The sequence below is a fragment of the Sus scrofa genome, chromosome 17, assembly GCF_000003025.6.
Source record: "Sus scrofa isolate TJ Tabasco breed Duroc chromosome 17, Sscrofa11.1, whole genome shotgun sequence".
In the NCBI taxonomy this organism is placed as follows: Eukaryota; Metazoa; Chordata; class Mammalia; order Artiodactyla; family Suidae; genus Sus; species Sus scrofa.
In genome coordinates this window covers 42,540,858-42,560,412 of record NC_010459.5, presented here as the reverse complement: position 1 = coordinate 42,560,412, position 19,555 = coordinate 42,540,858, and the positions used below count along the sequence as shown (strand labels likewise).

Genomic DNA, 19,555 nt, shown 5'->3' with positions numbered 1-19,555 from the left:
CACAAAACCCAGCACCCCTTCTCTGGTCATCTTCTTATGGAGCCCACTGCTGCCCTTACCTGACTTCTAGTGTTGTAGAGACATACTACTCTCCCAGGAGATCAGACCCCACCCCCCAGCCCAACTAATTGCTATAAACAGCCCAAACATAATGGTTAACCTCTGAATGTTTCTCATTTATTGACTTCCTGTCCAGACCCCTACACTTAACCATCAAATCAGGCCACCTCTATTATCCATTGATCAAGATTGTCTAAAGTCTTAAAAATGGACTATTTTGGATGCTTATAAAACCTTTCTATGTGACCTCAGTGGCACCACTAGTGACCTGATAAGGAAGGAGCAATATGGAGTGTTTCTTATCTTTCCTAAACATGTCAAGACTTCATTCTTCAGTTTTCACTTCAAACAAATGTTTCACAAAAAAAAGGTATTTTCCCTTCTGACAGCTCCATTTCTTTCCTTCCTTTCTTCCTTCCTTCCTCCTTCCCTTCTTTCCCTCCCTCCCTTCTTTCTTTCTCTCTCTTTCTTTCCTTCCTTCCTTCTTTCCTTCCTTCCTTCCTTTGGCTGTTCCTGTGACATGCAGAAATTCCCAGGCCAGGGATCAAACCCATGCCACAGCAGTGACCTGAGCCACTGCAGTGATAACACCAGATCCTTAACCCAACATTAGCCACCAGGGAATTTTGAGAGCTCCATTTCAAAATTTTGAAATGTTTTTGCCTCTTTAATCACTCTTTAAATTTTCTTCGGTTTCTAATTTTAAAAATTACCTGTAAGGAAAGACGGTGGGTGGAGGCAAGAGCAAATGTGCTTATTGGATGCCTTCCAGTGTCAGTTTCCACATTCCATTTAAAGGTAGGATATATCAGTTAGGAGTTTTGTTCACTGTTAGTGACAAAGACTGGAAGTAAAAGGGAAACACATGAGATTGAAGATCATTTCTCTTCCAGGTAAACGAGTTCATAGGTAGACAATCCAAGACTCGTATAACTACCTTACAGATTTATCAATGACCCTAGACTCAATTTTTAACCTCTACTCTCCTTCACACGCAGCCTCTAGTCTCAAAATGGCTGCTGGAGCTTCAGCTATTACCATCGTCATTCCAGACAGCAGGAAAGAGTAGTATAATAAGGGGACCTCTGCCGGCAGTGTTAGCTCTCTTTAAGAAGCCTCCACATCATCTGTCAGTTTATGTATCAATACTGTGATATGCGGGAGTTTAGGAAATGCCAACTTTTACTCGGCCACTCTCATCCTATGTCAAATGGGATTTTTGTTTGTTTTTCCCGAGAAAGAAGAAGACAGTGGACATTGAATGGGATATAGAAGTTTCTACAAAGGAGCAGATTCCAGAATTAGGCCAGTTTTATACTAAATGCAAGCTATTTCTGTGTCATTAGAGCTCCCTGGTGTGTTGCACACTTATATCCTCAGAGCTGTTAAATAACTTTCAGGGTGTTAATCACTGCCTTCTTTTTACCATTTCTTTGCCTTGCATCTCCTAACACTGCAGATTTCTGGACACATTTCTTTCCTCCCCGTATAAAGTACACCAAGGGTAAGGGTCTGTTTAACTCATATTTTTATCTTTACTACAAAGTACGGAACCTAGTCTGTGGCTTTGACAGGTGTTTGAAAATTGACCAAGGCTTGTAGGTCTAAAATGCATTTGTTCTGGAGTTCCGCTCGTGGCTCAGTGGGTAACGAATCTGACTAGGAACCATGAGGTTGCAGGTTCTATCCCTGGCCTTGCTCAGTGGGTTAAGGATCCCCCATTGCCATGAGCTGTGGTGTAGGTTGCAAATGCGGCTCAGATCCTGTGTTGCTGTGGCTCTGGCGTAGGCCGGTGGCTACAGCTCCGATTGGACCCCTAGCCTGGGAACCTCCATATGCTGTGGGAGCAGCCCTAGAAAAGGCAAAAAGACAAAAAAAGAAAAAAAATTCATTTGTCCTTCATTGCCCAGCAAATATTCCAATCCCTCAGAGTCAACCTATAGGAAAGAAAGTTTTTCCTCTCTCACTACTCCCAAGTCCATCCATCTCACTACTCCCATTCTCACTACTCTACCATCAATTGGAGTACACTTTAATTTATTTATTTAGTCCTTTTAGGGCCTCACCTGCGGCACATGGAAGTTCCCAGGCTAGGGTTCGAATCGGAGCTGCAGCTGCCAGCCTATGCCACAGCCACAGCAATATCAGATCCAAGCCACGTCAGATCCAAGCCACATCTGAGACCTACACTACAGCTCACAGCAATACCTGATGCTTAACCCACTGAGCAAAGCCAAGGATCAAACCCAAGTCCTCATGGATACTAGTCAGATTCATTACCACTGAGCTACAACAGGAAATCCAGGGTATACTTTTATTTTAATAAAATAATTCCAACAGAAATACATGTGTCATGGCTTGGTAGCTATCAGTTGGAATGGGAATTTTGCCAAGCTCTGTTCACCCACTTTGCTCTCAGAGTGTCCGTGCTGCCTCCATATAATGCTCTTTACCTCTCCCAGCTCATTCTTAAGAGACATTATCTCATCCAGCTCTGAAAGATATAACACTTTAGTGTTGTTACACTTCAGAGGGAAGGGAGAGAAAACAGAAAGGCCTACGGCTGTCTAACTAATGCCATTACAGTAGATTACAAGGTGAGAGTGTTTATATAGCTTTTTATAACACAAAACTCGCTCATAACACTATCTGGAGATTGCAAAAGGAAAACATTAATGGCAGGAAATGCTAGAGTAAAAATATTCTCTATGCTTTGGACCACATTATGGAAAGATATGTTTTATAAGGATAATATTACACTGGGTGTTTTCTGTCGTCTGCAAAGTGGTGTGAGTTTGTTGAGAAGTTAACTCTTACTGTGCCTGCAACAGAAGATGATAAAAATGAATTAGGCTACAGTGTAAAAAAAAAAAAAAAAAAAAAAAAAATAAGCTGAGGCAAAAGTCAGTGACTAAATGAAATTTCTCTGTGGCTAGAGGAATTCAACTAGAAAGTGGATGTCTATTTGGAGAGAATGGTCAAACAAGAGGCACTGACTGAAATTACCACCACTCTGGCCCAATCCCCCGGGATTTCTTACCAAGCAATTTCAACAATCTCCTAACAAGTCTCCCTGCTTTGGCCCTTGCCTTCTAGAAAGAAAAAAAAATCTATAGGCACCTAAATGATCAGAGAAAGAAGAAATTAGATTAGGTCACTACTCTACTCAGAATCATCCTATGAACTCTCTTCTCACCACATGTGAAAGGCAATGTCCTTACAAAGTTATAAAGAATCTGTAACATATGCCCCCCGCTACCTCTCTGAATTCATCTCCATTACTCTCTTTCCTCCCCATTCTGCTCCAGCCTCTGACCCCATTGTAATAGCTCAGACACATCAGGCAAGTTCCCAGCTCAGGGCCTTTGCACTTGCTCTTCCTTCTACTTAGAATGTTCTCTCTCCAGATGTCCCCTTCTTGGCTGGATCTGTCACCAATTACTGATCTCTCCCCAGTTCCTTTTCTCAGTGAACCCTCCAGAGACTGCCCCTGCTTTTACACCCTCTCTTTTCTGCCCTTGTTTATCACTTTTCATAGAACTCAACACATTTGACAGATCACATTTTTCACTTGCTAATTCATTGTCTCCCTCCACTCTAAGAATGCAAGTTCCACGAGGGCGAGGGGATTTTTCTGCTTTGTTTATAAGATATAGCCAGAGTACCTCATAGATGCCTGACATGAGATAGGTACTCAGGAAATAAGTGCAGAATGAACAAACAATGCTTCTCCAAGATAGCATTCTAGACTTTGAGAATTGGGACAGTCGGCTATGCAGAGCCACTGAAGAGGTTTAAATGAGCTTATGATATCATTGCCTTTGTGTCTGAAATGATCTTTCCAACAGAATTGGGATGGGAGGGCTTGAATGCTAAGCCATGCACATAATGGGAGACCATGAAGACTAAGCCATAAGGCAAGAGGCAAAAGAGGGCAAGGTGGGTGTGCCCTGAAGAGATGTTTTAACATTTAAAACTGAGCAGAGAAATTCTGTGTTGGATACCTAGCTTAATGGCACACAATTATTGAGTGGTCTGAGAGCCATTTCTCAGCTGGGCCCTGAACTTCATCACTATAAAGCCACATGGTCCAAGCTTTCCTTTCCAGTGAGAGGGGGCGTAGGAATGTTTTCCTTGGCTGTCACGGTTCCAAATCAGGATCAATAGGATCAAATCCAACCAGAGCCCAGATCTAGCCCTGCTCCACAACAGACCGGACATTTGGTGTGTGAACAGACAGCCCAGATACCAACCCCCCGTTTCTATTACAAAAATAATAAAAGTTTGAGGGAAATGAGATTGGAAAACCAAAGTAAGTAGAAGACTCAAGACATCCTCCTATTTGTTTTTCTTCTGTTTCTAGGCCCCACGCCAGAAGAGCCCTCTTCCCAATGGTTGCCTGGTTACAGCCTGAGAGGTTCGCCAGGGTAACATCTGGAATAAAGGTGGGTGGGCAGGGAGCCAGGGCCTGCTCAACTAGAGCAGGATCTGAGAAAGAAAGGAAAAGAGAATCGTTTTTTTTCTAATTACTGCCCAACCTTGAGGACAAAGGAAGGAAACATTTGAGATAAACTGAAAATATGTTAAAAGGTTTTCTTTTAAGGGGTTATTACGACTCATTAACATAGCAGAGGAATAGGAGGCATGGAGGGAACTCTGGAAGTTATGGCCATTTTAATAAGCTGTGTTTTGAAGTGGACATTTGTTACCCAAGACCCAGAGCAACTCTGGATTTTGTGATGTTTAGTATTATTCTTGAGTGCAGCCTGGTTCAGAACAGAAGGGACTGCATTCAAATATCTAATAATAAAAATGATAATGTAAATAATAAACATGTATTGATTGCTTATCCTGTTCCACAGAGGGCTATAGATATACCATCCTATTTCGTCTTTGTAACCCTTTGGAATAAGACTGAGCCTTAGAGATGGTAGGAAATTTTCTATTGCACATCCCGTAGTCCCCAGGCAGTCTGATTCCAGGACCTGCTTTCTTCCGCCTCCCACAGGTTACCATACCCCATTGTGTGTTACACTCCCCAGGGATTAGGAAGATAATCAGCACCCTGGTTAAGACTCTGGATCTAGATGTCTTGAGTTCAACTCCCAGCCTTGTGTTACCTTGAGCCAATATCTTATTTTGAGTCTCATGTTCCTGATGTGTAAAAGGGGTCAATCATGACATTTATTCCATGGACCTGCTGGAAAAACTTAATGAGAAAACAAGGAAAGGTCTTAGCCCACTGTGATTACTTGTGTTTATTTTTATTTTCTTTTCTTTTTAGAGCCACCCCCGCCCCAGAGTGCCAAGCCTTCTGGCTCTAAGGCCCTATGGATTCAACAATATGTAAACCACCGTCTCTGCCTGCAACAAACACAGGGCTGAGCTAGAGAGATTGGCAAGGAGACAAAGAAACAAATCTACCGAGTTAAGTACTATGCCAAAAACACTGTATATATGTGGAAGAAGGAAGGGGCTTGGTAGTTAGGAAGAAATCAAAGAGATGACATGGCTGAGTTGAGTCTTGCAAATGTGGTTGTCGGGCACTCACCTGGACAGAGTTCCAGGCGCAGGGACCAGGTGGCACAAAGACAGAAATGTGAACGTGTGCACAGCGCCAGGGGAGGAGAAGATGGCACGATGATGAGAGATAAGATGAGATCCCTCATTCAAGGGCCCCTACACCCTGTTTACAACTTTGGATTCTGTTCTCCAAGTAACAGAAAATCTAAGGGGGAAGGAAATTTTCAAAAGCAGAGGTCATGTTATTTGGACTTGGCTGCAAAGATTAAGAAAGGAGTGTGAGGCATTTTCTGATGCACAGAGGATGGAACACGAGTTGGAGAAGATATAAACTCAGGTCTGGGCTGTGCGCATTGCTGCGTGAGCAGCCAAACCAGCAATCGAGATAGCGGTTGGGAGCTCAGGACAGCAGTGTTGGCTGAGGAGAGCCTTGAGGACTTTACGCTGGTGCAGATGGAGGCGATGTGCTTGCTTAGGACTGAGGAGGGGTCGCGATGTGCAGAGCAGTGATTTCTTCTTTTCTAGGTCATGGATCTTTTGAGAATCTCATGTATTGCTCTGGAGTCTCTGTCAGGAAAATGTCAAAAAGCTGTGGGCATGCATGTCAAGTGTGCATTCAATTGCAGAATGTTCTGAGGCTCTTTCAAGAACCATAGGACCCCAGTTAAGAAAACTTGGAGTTGGAGTTCCCTAGTGGTGCAGTGGGTTAAGGATCTGGCATTGTCACTGCTGTGGCTCAGGTCACTGCTCCTTTGAAGTTTTGGGGTTTTTTTCTTTCTTTCTTTTTTTTTTTTTTTTTTTTTTTGTCTTTTGTCTATTTAGGGCCACACCTGCAGCACATGGAGGTTCCTAGGCTAGGGGTCGAATCAGAGCTACACCTGCTGGCCTACACCACAGGCACAGCAACTAGGGATCCAAGCCATTCCTGCAACCTACAGCACAGCTCACAGCAACACTGGATCCTTAACCCATTGAGCTACGCCAGGGGTTGAACCCACGTCCTCATGGATTCTAGTTGTGTTTGTTAACCACTGAGCCGTGACAGGAACTCCTCTTGTGCAGTTTCGATTCCTGGCCTTTGCGTGTCATTGACAAAGCCAAAAAACAAACAAAAAAAAAAACCAAAACAGTAACCCTGGGGTACAAGGAGGATGCAGAAGGGCCAAAATGCAACCTTAGCTGTTTGGAGGGTGAAAAACAGTAAAAAATATTGTAGAGGAGTTGACAACAGGGTCATGATCCATACACCCCAGGTCTCACACCTCCCAGAAAGCCAAGTGGCGTTGTCTTCTGACAGGGTTTAAATATCCAGGTTTAGCAGAGTAGAACTGGGGGCTACTGTCAACTCTTGAAAATCGTCAACATGCCTCCCTTTCCATCTTCCCACCCGTATTTTTTCTGTGTGCTGCACCACACCAACGCGCCTTCAAAAGTTTGACGTGAGTGCCCAACGAAAGTGCCGACAGGGCGTTCATTCTTTGGGTTTCTTCACCACTGAGAGTGACTGATGTCTGTCCTGGTGGTAAAAGACACTTGGGGTTTTCTGCAAAGCTTCACCAACTAGAAACAGTTGCTCGAAGAACTAAACAAAACATGATAATGAGAGAAAACCGCTTCTGGGCTTTCCAGCCTTCTTGTTCTTCTACAGCCAGCACTTGAAGACTCAGCAATGAGGTTTGTGACAATTGGGGATCATTTGCTAATAAATAAAACAGCACTGGGACAGGAAAGCCTGAATCTTTCCTGAGTTCCTCTGAAACTTCCTGATTCCTTCTCCCTCCACAGTGGGCACTGACTAAAGTCTATTTACTCATGAGCATCTATGGTTTTTTTGGTTTGTTTTTTTTTAGGGCTGCACCCATGGCAGATGGAGGTTCCCAAGCTAGGGGCTGAATCAGAGCTGGAGCTGCTGTCCTACACCACAGCCATAGCAACACTGGATCCTTCATCTACAGAGCGAGGCCGGGGATCGAACCTGCATCCTCATGGATACTAGTCAGGTCCATTACTGCCGAGCCATGATGGGAACTCCAGTCTAGTCTTATTTTAACAAGGCAACTGCTCTCTGCACAGGTTTCCCTCACTCCAGCACTACAACCTACCTTCACCATTAACCCCTCTTCATTCCACCCCACCCCTACCTGCCCCTCACCTGCACTGTGTTTCATATTATCTTTCTAAAAGGAAAATGTTGATTCAAATCTTCCCTTGCTGAGACTGGCATTCAAGGTTCTGCTGATCTGGGCTCATCCACCTCCACCATCCTCCCATCATCTCCTCACCTCCCACTTCCCCCCATCCTGAACTTCAGCCACATTATTCTGCTCCACTGCCTTAGTGAACACGGCCATCTTGCTCTAGAATATCTGGCAAATGTCAAGCTAGCCTTCAAGGCCCACCTCAAGCATTGCCCTGTCTAGAGCACTCCCTCTGACTGCTTTTCCACTCTCATCAGACACTAGTGTTCTTTCCCTGAGGTCCCCCCACAACAGACCTGGAACTCCCTGAGAGCAACTGTGCATTATGTGCAACATGCTCACTGCATGGCTGGATCCAGTTGTCTCCCCAACCTGGGTTTTTTGCTAAGTACCCCAAACTAGGATGAAAAACTCACTTTTCTTCCCCCTATACTGAAGAGTTTGCTAATATATATATATATATATATACATAGGGTGTGTTTAACCTATATAAAAACCTTTCCCAAGACCGGAAGTAAAAGGTGAGTATGCAAGTAATTCCTCCTAGGTTGCATGATATTTATGTTCTATTAAAGGGAGAAAAACTTGTAGCAATTGTTTGGTGCCACCATATGCACTGAGGTACAGTTGTACATCATGCTTGTCTCGAATTCAGACCACCTTCACCTCATATTCATATAAATTCAACTTGACTTGTTTCCATTCTCTCCTCTTCCCTCTCCTCCTCGCCCCTTCCTCCTTTCTCACTTCCTCCCTCATCGTCCTGTCTTGGGGAACACAGATCAGGGCTTCCAAACATTAATGTGTGTGTGAATCCCCTGGTGATTTTGTAAAACTGCCGCATGTGATTCAATAGGTCTAGGACTGAGCCCAAGATGCTGAATTTCCAACAAGCTCCAGGACAACATGAACCGTACTTTAGCCCCAGGAATATAAAGTGTGGAGGGTGCACCAGGCAGAGCCTGGGCTTTCAACCACAGGATGACTGTTCCTAGCACTGCCTCTCCCACAGGGAGTTCCCCTTCGTGTCCTCCAGGGCTGCTTCATCATAAACAAAGTGTCAATTTTTGTATTGAGATACGATTACGGATTGGTGATTGCCAAAGATGAACAGTGGGGTGTGGCCAAAAGTTACAAACTTCCAGGTATAAACTACAAAAGTTTTGGGATGTCCTGGACAGTATGGCAACTATAATTAATAACGTGGTATTGTATATTTGAAATGGGCTAAGAGAGTAGATCCTAAAAGTTCTCATCAAAGAACTTAGTCTTAACCAAGATAGATATGAGGCTATGAAAGGGGAGAGAGGGACATTCTTTCTTTGTCCCCAGAAATGAAGGCTTGGCTGGTGAGTCCAGGTCAGACCAGCATATGCTCACAAAGCTGATGTCACCTCTAAGCACAAGCTGAACAAACAACTGATGTTCAAGTTTCAATTTTAAAACGTTCCAAAAATAGTTAAGGGAATCTCATTTGCATGGCTTGAAAATAAATTCAGAGAAAGTAAAAGAATGAATGACCTCCCAGAAATGGACCCAGAGATGAAGGGGTTGAGTCTCCTTACACTCATCAAATTGGGTACCACTAGAAGCTTGGGAGTGCCTCTAGTAGAGAGATGGTTAATTAGAAAAGTCTTGGAGTTCCCTTTGTGGCTCAGCGGTTAATGAACCCAACTAGGATCTATGAGGATGAAGGTTTGATCCCTGGCCTAGCTCAGTGGGTTGAGGATGCAGCATTGCTGTGAGCTGTGGTATAGGGCTCGGATCCCTAGTTGCTGTGGCTGTGGTATAGGCCAGCAGCTGTAGCTCTGATTCGACCCCTAGCATGGGAACTTCCATATGCCTCGGGTGCGGCCCTAAAAAGCAAAAAAAAAAAAAAAAAAAAAGAAAGAAAGAAAGAAAGAAAGAAAACTGATAAAGCTTTAATAACTAACCTGGGCTCTCTTGGGAAGACTGGAAAAGAGAGAGGAATTTGGTGGGACCCTGCAAGTTCCCCCCGCCTCAAACCCACATTCACACATTCAGTCCAATGTTAAAGCAGCATAAAGCCAGAGAACAAGGAAGCTTAGGAAACAGACAAAGTTTACTGGCAGCCACCCAGCCTCGCCTTTGTGCTTTAGAAGTTTGAGATCTGCACAAAAGAACAAAGATCCTTGCATTCCCACCTACTGATGGCAGGTCAATGAACTTTCTTGTTCATTGCTTGAGCAGTTGTTTGCTTTTTCCCCTAATTGTGTCACCTGGATTATTAGCTATTTACCCCTCCCAGATTCCTGCAATCATTCATGCATTTGTTCAGACATGCATTCTTGTATTCATCACTCAGCAAATCCTTATTTTACACCTATTACATATACATATGTGTGTATGTATGTATAACATGGTACAGGTACATGTGTTTTCACAAAAGGCAATGAAAGTAAAATATAAAATAAGATAGAATTTAGGATAGAGATTCTCCCTCTTTCAGCCGAGGTTGATCCATTTATAGCATCCTTTGGCTACTGTCATCTAAAAGCATCCCAACTGCAATATTATCCAGACCACATAACCCCCAGCTTGTCCACAAAAATATGACTTCACATTTCAAGTCCCTTATTCACTTCAGGTACACTATTTCTATTCTTTCTTCTTGAACTACTAACCTAAAGACATATTTTTAAGGAAATAAACAGTCATTTCACCTAATTCCTAATTTATTTTACCAAGTGCATGCTGGCTCCAGGTGAACATAGCATTCCTGTCAAAATGCTCACCAATGATCTCTTTAGTGATCCATTCTCAAATGGTGCCTCAGAGCAAGTAAAATCATTGTTGCAAAATTTGGTAAACTTTTAAAGAATGTGGCTACCTTTGTCTGCCCATAGTCCTTCCTTGTATTCACCATTTCTTAAAAATCACCCATATAGGAGTTCCCGTCGTGGTGCAGTGGTTAACGAATCCGACTAGGAACCATGAGGTTGTGGGTTCGGTCCCTGCCCTTGCTCAGTGGGTTAAGGATCCGGCGTTGCCGTGAGCTGTGGTGTAGGTTGCAGATGCGGCTCGGATCCGGCGTTGCTATGGCTGTGGTGTAGGCCGGTGGCTACAGCTCCCATTGGACCCCTAGCCTGGGAACCTCCATATGCCACTGGAGCAGCCCAAGAAATAGCAAAAAAGACAAAAATAAATAAATAAATAAAATAAAATCACCCATATAAATTTAACCTATTTGTAGACATCATTCAAACAGTTGAGCTTGGGAGTTCCCATTCTGGCTTAGCAGGTTAAGAACCCTACTAGTATCCATGAGGATCTGGGTTTGATCCTGGCCTCTCCCTCAGTGTGTTAAGGATACTGCGTTGCCACAAGCTTCGACATAGGTCGCAGGTGAAGCTCGGATCAGGCGTTGCTGTGACTGTGACGTAGGGTGGCAGCTACAGCTCTGATTCAATCCCTAGCCCAGGAACTTCCATATGCTGCAGGTGTGGCCCTAAAGAGAAAAAATAATGGTACTAATAAAAAGAAATAAACATTTAAAAAATTAAAAAATTAGGGAGTTCCCGTCGTGGCGCAGTGGTTAACGAATCCGACTAGGAACCATGAGGTTGTGGGTTCGGTCCCTGCCCTTGCTCAGTGGGTTAAGGATCCGGCATTGCCGTGAGCTCTGGTGTAGGTTGCAGACGCGGCTCGGATCCCGCGTTGCTGTGGCTGTGGTGTAGGCCGGTGGCTACAGCTCCGATTGGACCCCTAGCCTGGGAACCTCCATATGCCGCAGGAGCGGCCCAAGAAATAGCAAAAAGACAAAAAAAAAAAAAATTAAAAAATTAAAAATAAATTGAGTTTGTCAGAGAGTTCCCTGGGTAAATATATGTTGGAGAGTCACAGCAGTGTCTTATTATTATTTGTCACAGTCCTATGCAATTATCTAGCTTTTAGCCCTTAAAATATATTCCAAAAAATGCCCATTTAAGAATTCCTACCCAGAAAATAGTCAGTGGTTGCCTCTGCGGAGCAGGATTCACAGTGTAGGAGAGATGGAGAGATACCCAGCACAAACTCTCCATCTTGCATTTTTAATCTCTTCCTCTCTATTGGCTACTTTCACTTGGACTACAAACAATTCAACTGGTTTTCCTGTTTAAAAACAAACAAACAAAAAACCAGATTCCCTGGGATAGAGCCCAGGCATCAGGATTTTTTCAAGTTCTCTCCAGGGAATTCTAATGTCTGACCCAAGTTGAGAACTGATGCTCAAGAGAAAATCCCTTGAAAATGCACTATTTACCTTTTTCTCCTCCCCAATGCCATGCACTTCTCAATGTAAATGTATTGAATTCTGGTTTTGACCATCACAAGCCTCTTTAATTGAGGACGTCAATTCTTAGCCTAATGGCCACTTTCCTGAACCAGCTTCTTAGAGAGGTCTAATCTGACACAGTTTGCCTCCCCTTGCTTCATGAAACCTGCTCCTCTGGAATAATTTCCTGCTTTTCTTCTAAACTTGGACTGCATCTCCTCATTTTCCACCATGGGCTCCTGTTTTTCCAGTTTTGGGGTGGAGTGAGGACAGGAAGCAGCCTACATAGCAGGATTCTCCCTAGGGCTTTATATGGCTAAAGCTCTTCTATGGATAATACTGTTCAGAAAACATTCAAGGGAAAAAAAAAAAAGTTAAGAAAACTGAGTTAATTCCAAAAAATGCAGGCAAACAGCAGGAAATGGGGTAGAGAAGGTGCCAACCAGATGTTGCTCAATGCCAGCTGTAAGAGTTTGGGATCAGACCCCAAATTTGGCTCAGATGGAACACAAAAGCCAGATTCATCCAGAACAAAGCTCCTGGGAAACTTGGGCCAAGCTTTTATTCAGTCAGAGGAACTTCAGGGTTAGTGGGCAGAACATGGTGACATAAAGTTCAGGCTCCTACTATAAATTCAAGAATTTGCACTTCCTTAGTCTTTGAGTTATACTCAGGGAGGGCGAAGCCACATCATACCATCTCGACTCCTGGGAAAAGTGCAAAGGATTAAGACCAGAAGGCAAGGATCTGAGAGCCGGGCAGCTGTGGCAAGAGCTCCTCCCAGTCTCTAGGATCTGAGCCGTTACGGTTCTGTTTGAAAATAAACTGAGATTCAGATGAACAGAAAGTTTGTGTTTCACATTAACATTATGGCTTTTTCTCAGCTGGGTGTTTTTATTTTCTCTGTCACTTTGCATTACAGGAATAACTCAGCTCTCCAAGGGAACAGCTCCATCAGATAAGTAAACAGCATAGAGTGCGGAGTGTAGATTGCAGGATTTGAGGCTCCTTGACTCAAGGAAGCCTTGGCTGTCAAGGTCTGTGGCTGTTGGCCCAGACCATTAGCTTCAGGCTCAGCTCAGTTTAAACTGGGCTGCCAAAGAAGCCATCTTCTAGACTATGCTGCCTTGTATTTTCTCACGGGCCAGGGAAGAAGCAGCTGGAAGAAATCTCTCACCACACTTGTCCCAGCCCTTCCCAGCACAGTCGTGGGCATTGCCAACTGCCACCAGTATCCTCAGCTCTGTGCAGTCCTAGGGTAATGGGGACACAGCTTAGAAAGATAGGAGTACCTTCCTGCTCACCAGGGAAGTGAGTCAGATGTAGTTACCATTCGATTTCATGGTGTCGACAAATGTGGGAGAGAAAATACCAACCCAGATATCCACATGGGCCCTTTCATTCCAAACTCCTGGGTGTTGCCTAAGGCCTGCCTGTTCTCTACTTGTTCCTGACTCCCATTTTTGATGCTTTGTGTAACGTATCTCCGGAAAGAACCATGGCGTTGAATCCTAGACCCTCACACCACAAGGACTTGTATCTGTATGAGCAACCCTACGACATCCTGAATAGACCTCATTGGGTGAGCCTGACATTACAGGATGAAAACACACACACAAAATTCAGCTAAGATGCAGACTCTCTGTCTCTGTCGCCTCCCCCACTACCCCAATAACACTTCTTACACATCAACCTTGACCCAGATGGAACTTGATTCTGCTTTACCCTTGGGGTTGGTGAACTTAAGTGACCTTTCTCTTTCTGAAACAAGTCTAATTAATCACTCCCAGGCCCCAGCTCTTACTGCTTGCATCTCACTTCCTCCTTCCTGTTGGGAAATTTTGGCAGGTCCTCATCTTGAACCAACCAGCACTGGAGTAGAAAGAGTTACTATGGACACTCTCAATTGTATCACACCAATCTCACTTTGGCAAACGTGGGATATCTCTTGGACTATTTTACCCTGGTCACATGATATAAAAAGGGCAAATTTTATCTTAGGCCAAAAATGTGTATACTTTAATAAATCAAAGGGTAAATCCAAATCAATTTTCAAAACACAGGCTGCCATGATGACAAGTTGTAGGAGCACAAGGAGAAATGTCTGTAATCACCCCCACTCCTGGCAATTTATTTGGGCATGAGTAGTCCTAGCAAACTTTTCAAATAAGCACCAGTCAGGCTACTGGGACAAGAACTGGGTTCAAAGACATGATTTGATTTTGATAGCTCAATTTTTTGATAATAAAACATTCAAAACATCTATCAACATTTCTGCTCCTATAATGGGTCTGATCATTTACTTTTAATGTCTTGTAATTAAAATTTTGAATTTAGGATTTTCCACAGTGGTTCAGTGGGTTAAGGATCCAACTGCAGTGGCTTGGGTTGCTTCAGAGTTTTGAATTGATCCCTGGCCCAGTGCGGTGGGTTAAAGAATCTGGCATTGCCACGGCTATGGTGTATGTCTCAGCTGTGGCTCAAATTCAGCCCCTGGCTGGGGAACTTCCATATGCCATGGGTATGGCCATAAAAAAAATTTGATTTAGACAGAATAGTAGAGTGAACCCCCAAATACCCATCACCCAACTTCAACAACCATAGGCTCTTGGCCAATCCAGTTTTATCTCAACTGTTATGCATTGGCTTCTCTCATATTATTTTAAAGTATATCAATGATATCCATCATTGTATCAATACATATCTTAATATTTATATCTGCAAAAGCAGGGTTTCTTTAATTTTAACTTTTTATTATAGAAAACTTCAAATGTAGACAAAAGGAGAACTTTCATGTATCTATCAGTCACCTCAAAAATTGTGGTCAATTTGGGTTTTATTTACACCTCCCACTCATTCCCTCTGCCCCAGATTATTTTGAAGCAAATTTCAGACATCATATTATATGTAAATATTTCAGTATTTACCTCTAAAATATGACTTTTTTGGATATATGCACCTGTATGTTCATTGCAGCACTATTTGCAATAGCCAAGACATGGAAACAACATAAATGTCCATCAACAGGAATGGATTAAGAAGATGTGGTGTATATGCACAATGGAATACTATTCAGCCATAAAAAAGAACAAAATAATGCTTTGCAGCAACATGGATGGAAATAGAGACTCTCATACTAAGTGAAGTACATCAGAATGAGAAAGACAAATATCATATGATGTCACTTATGTATGGAATCTAATATATGGTACAAACAAACCTTTTCACAGAAAATAAACTCATGGACTTGGAGAACAGACTTGTGGTTGCCAAGGGGGAGGGGGAGGGAGTGGGATGGACTGGGAATCTGGGGTTAATAGATAAAAACTCTTGCCTTTGGAATGGATAAGCAATGAGATCCTGCTATATAGCACTGGGAAATATATCTAGTCACTTGGGATGGAGCATGGTGGAGGATAATGTGAGAATAAGAATTCTGTATATATATGTGTGACTGGGTCACTTTGCTGTACAGTGGAAAACTGACAGAATGCAGTAAACCAACTATAATGGAAAAAATAAAAATCATTTTAAAAAATATGACTTTTTCTTAACTATACTTAAAACACAGTCATCATATCTAAAGAAAATGATGCTTTACTTGTATCAATATTTGGGTAGTATTCATATTTTACCAATAGGGCTTCCTTATTAACTATAATTACTTTATCAACCCAAAAATTATTAATAATTTATTAATTGCATCAAATCCTCAATCAGTATTCAGATTTTCCTTGATTTCTTTTTAAGTCATTTGTATAATCCTTTATTTAAAAATGAGATTGAAATAAAATCCATACATTCCAATGTTTGCTATGTCATTTAACCCTGTTTTAGTTTACAACATTTCTCTCCCTACCTTCCTTTTCTTCCCCTCTCTCCATTTCTTCTTTATTTTTCCCTCTCTTTCCTTGCAATTCATTAGTTGAATAAATAGGGTGATTTGTCTGGATTTTGTTGTTGTTTGCACTCCCGTGGTGCCGTCTAACATGTTCCTCTTTCCCCTGTATGTCCTTAGACTAGGAATCCTGAATCTACTTTCATGACTAAGGACCCAATACAACTCCCTCGTCTCCATTCTAAGTCCCAGGCTGCTGTCTCCTGAATGATGGAAACCTGAGGCTGTGGGGGGTACTGGAAAGAGGACAGGGTTTTAATCTGTCATCAACCTGCTATGTATCTTAGGCAAATAAAACTCACTTTCCTTGGTTATAAGTGTGGTTATTAATATTGCCTTTAAAGGTTTATTTAGGTCTTAAAAGTAACTGTTATAAACATAGAGTGTGTTGAGTAGCCTAGTCATGTACCCAAGACGCTGTGCTGCATAGTGGCAGTAGCATAGATTTTGGGGCCAGACACGCTTGAATAAGGCCATCTGAAGAGTGAGGATTACAAAAATTATTTTGTCTTAATGATTGAAGAGAAGATTTATGTAACATACATAGTCCAGTGCCTTTCACATAATGTATATGGCAGTTGTAGATAATGACAATAGCGTAGGTTTACCAGATAAGGCTAGAAGATAGCAAAGATTGAGTCCCACACAGTTTTGTTTTGTTTTTTGCAAAATCATTTTGACAATCTTCTATCCAATAATTTCCATTAAGACTTAAAAATAAAAAGTGTAGATAAGTACAAAATGTAATATGAAAACAGAAGAGGGGATAAATAACTTTTTCCTGTAAATACCAAGAAACACTCAGCAGGGGTCATGACAATGACACTAGATCTTACAGGTTTTGTAGCCGAATGAGAACTAAGGCATATAAAGAGGAAGGAACAGCGCTGGCAAGGGCAGAGATGGGTCGCAAGTTCAAATGACTTCAGAAAAACTGGTTGAGGTTCACCTGGTGGAGTCATGATGTGGCTCAAGTTGGGGAATCTTTTGCTATAGTAATCTTCGTCATGGTGAGATGGAAGGATTCAAGGGGGAGCGCTAAGATAACATTGTGAGAAAGGGAGTAAACTAGGAAGTTGTGATAACATCAGGTGAGACTGGAGTTCCTGTCATGGTTCAGTGGTTAACGAATCTGACTAGGAACCATGAGGTTGTGGGTTCGATCCCTGGCCTTGCTCAGTGGGTTAAGGATCTGGCGTTGCCATGAGCTATGGTGTAGGTTGCAGACGCGGCTCAGATCCTGACTTCTTGTGGCTCTGGCGTAGGCCGGTGGCTGCAGCTCCAATTCAGCTCCTAGCCTGGGAACCTCCATATGCCGCAGGAGCAGCCCAAGAAAATGGCAAAAAGACAAAAAAAAAAAAAATACCAAGTGAGAGATGGTAAAAAACTAACGTGATGCCAACCACGTCAGGTCACCGTAAGTGTCAATAAAGTATTGGATGCAGTATGTTTGAAGATTGAATAAGAAAGTAGGTTTTTGCCTATAGTAATTGTGGTATAGATATCATTTGAAACTGAACTGATAAATAAAAGTTTACGTAGCATTTAGTGCTCAACAAGTAAAATTTGAGAAATCACTAAAAAGAAGGATCACAAAGTTGTGAGTTCTGGATCCCCAGAACAGGCCAATGGAAATCACAGGCTCCCCCAAATACCCATCAGTGTTTTTGATTCCCTGAAAGTGAAAGACAAACATACACACACACACACACACACACACACAACCTCCCCCATCCTATGCCATCATTCAGTTGTATTCCAGTGGTTCCTAATATATGTTCTATAGAGTTTTATTCTACAAGTGCTTCATGGGGAAAAGAAAGTGGGGGAGAAGGAGAAAATGAAAGAAGGAAGGGAGGAAGGAAGGTAGAAGGGAAGAAAATACTTTCTAAGCTAGTTTGGGAAATTCTGGCTTAAGGAGAATTTTAAAATTTTCTTTATTGCAAGACTTTTCAGAGCCTTTGTTTAAAGTATTGCAAATCTCCAACATAAGCATAGAGTATGCAAGACTTTAATCAAGATTCCCCACCTCCCACAAGAAGCATCTTGTACAAGTATTCTACATACAGACGTAGTTGGGTGGGGGGGTGCTAACTTCAGGAGTGGCTGTTTCTTCGAGATACCTCAGGAGCTGATTCTATGACAAAGAGACTGAGTTGACAGAGACATTTCTCCTGAAATTATTGCTGAGTAAATACAGACCTTGCTGGAATATAAGTCCTTACATCATTTGGGTCTTTTCTACTTGGTCCAGACTATTGTGCATAATAACGACTGAGCTAGATGGACATTTCGATCAAGTGTTTAATGAGAAAGCCCTTTTACAGCTCTAGCTGACTCATCTCTTAACCCCAAAAGGAGAAAGCTCAATGTGGGTATGAGTTTAAAAGAGATCTTCAAAGATGAAGGGGAGAGGAAGAAATGTTTGTATGCTAAACTGTCTCTAAGATTCCATTTCCAATCCCATGTACTCACAGGATAATTCAAACCGGAATCCAGGATATGCAAGAAAACACACTGTTTAGGCAAAGCTTAAAGCATGCTTAATTATCCTCCCAGCACACACACACACACACACACACACACACACACAAACACATTCTGCAAGTGAACATAAAATGGACTGAAGGTTTTGCTCTCAGCCTCTACCTGCCACAGCTTTGTCAGTGCTGGCCCCACCACCCCAGTCTCTTATCCAGCTAGGAAAAAAAGATAACTAGATATCATATCCCTGTGCCCACCTCCAAGATGTAGACATGATCTCAAGTCTGACTGCAGCCCTGCACACTGAGTAGCATCACTTAAATCACGTCCTCTAGCCTCTCCACCCTTGAGTGTTGGAGAGAGATCATCTCTTCTGCTGTCAGGTTGGAATCCTCTGCATCTGCTCTTGAGGGAGCTCTGCCCAGCTCCTGGAGCCCCAGTGCCATGCTGCTTCAAAAGCGTCACGTTGATTCCTATCACACCTCTTATGTTTACAGATAACATCTTCTATTGCTTGGGAGTATTTCAATCTGTTCTATTCTCTCTAGAATAGCACCGCCCAGCAGAAATTTCTGCAATGATGAAAATACTCTGTATCCACTAATACAGTAGCTACCCACCTGATCATCTCCCCAAATCAATCACTGGCAAGTCACATCGGCATTCTTGAATGCACGTACCAGCCATGCAGCATTTGGAGAGTCACAAGACTGATCCCCAAATCCATCATCCGAATGGTGGGATAATTACACCTGCTTCCATGAGACATTGTTAGGTGGTGGTAAATGAGACCACACTTGTGCAGTGGCTGTCATAGAGCCGACCACACGGCAAGTGCTCAGTAAATGTTTCTTCCCTCTCCCTTCATCCAAAGCTTAGTCCAGTGACTGAAATGGCTCAGATGGTTCCTATTTCTCTGGGTAACTTCAAGACTTCCTTGTTCATCTGCTAAAACGTTCAGTTTCATAAGGGTTTGAAAGGAAACCTTGGATCCATGATCAGGAACCTGTTTTGGCTTTCCTCTCCTGCAATGTCTCAAGCTGGAGTTCTCATCGCAGCACTGGTTTTTAAGAAGCTTAGAATGGATTTCCTTCCTGCCCCAATCAAAGAGCAGCC

The 19,555-nt window shown here is 42.7% G+C and overlaps 1 long non-coding RNA gene across 1 annotated transcript; it reads right to left on the bottom strand.

The window, feature by feature from the left end:
* LOC110257441 lies at nucleotides 774-19,342 on the bottom strand. Its single transcript, XR_002340026.1, has 2 exons — nucleotides 19,060-19,342; nucleotides 774-904 (listed from the first exon to the last, which is right to left on the bottom strand). It is a non-coding gene; the product is annotated as an uncharacterized LOC110257441 (long non-coding RNA).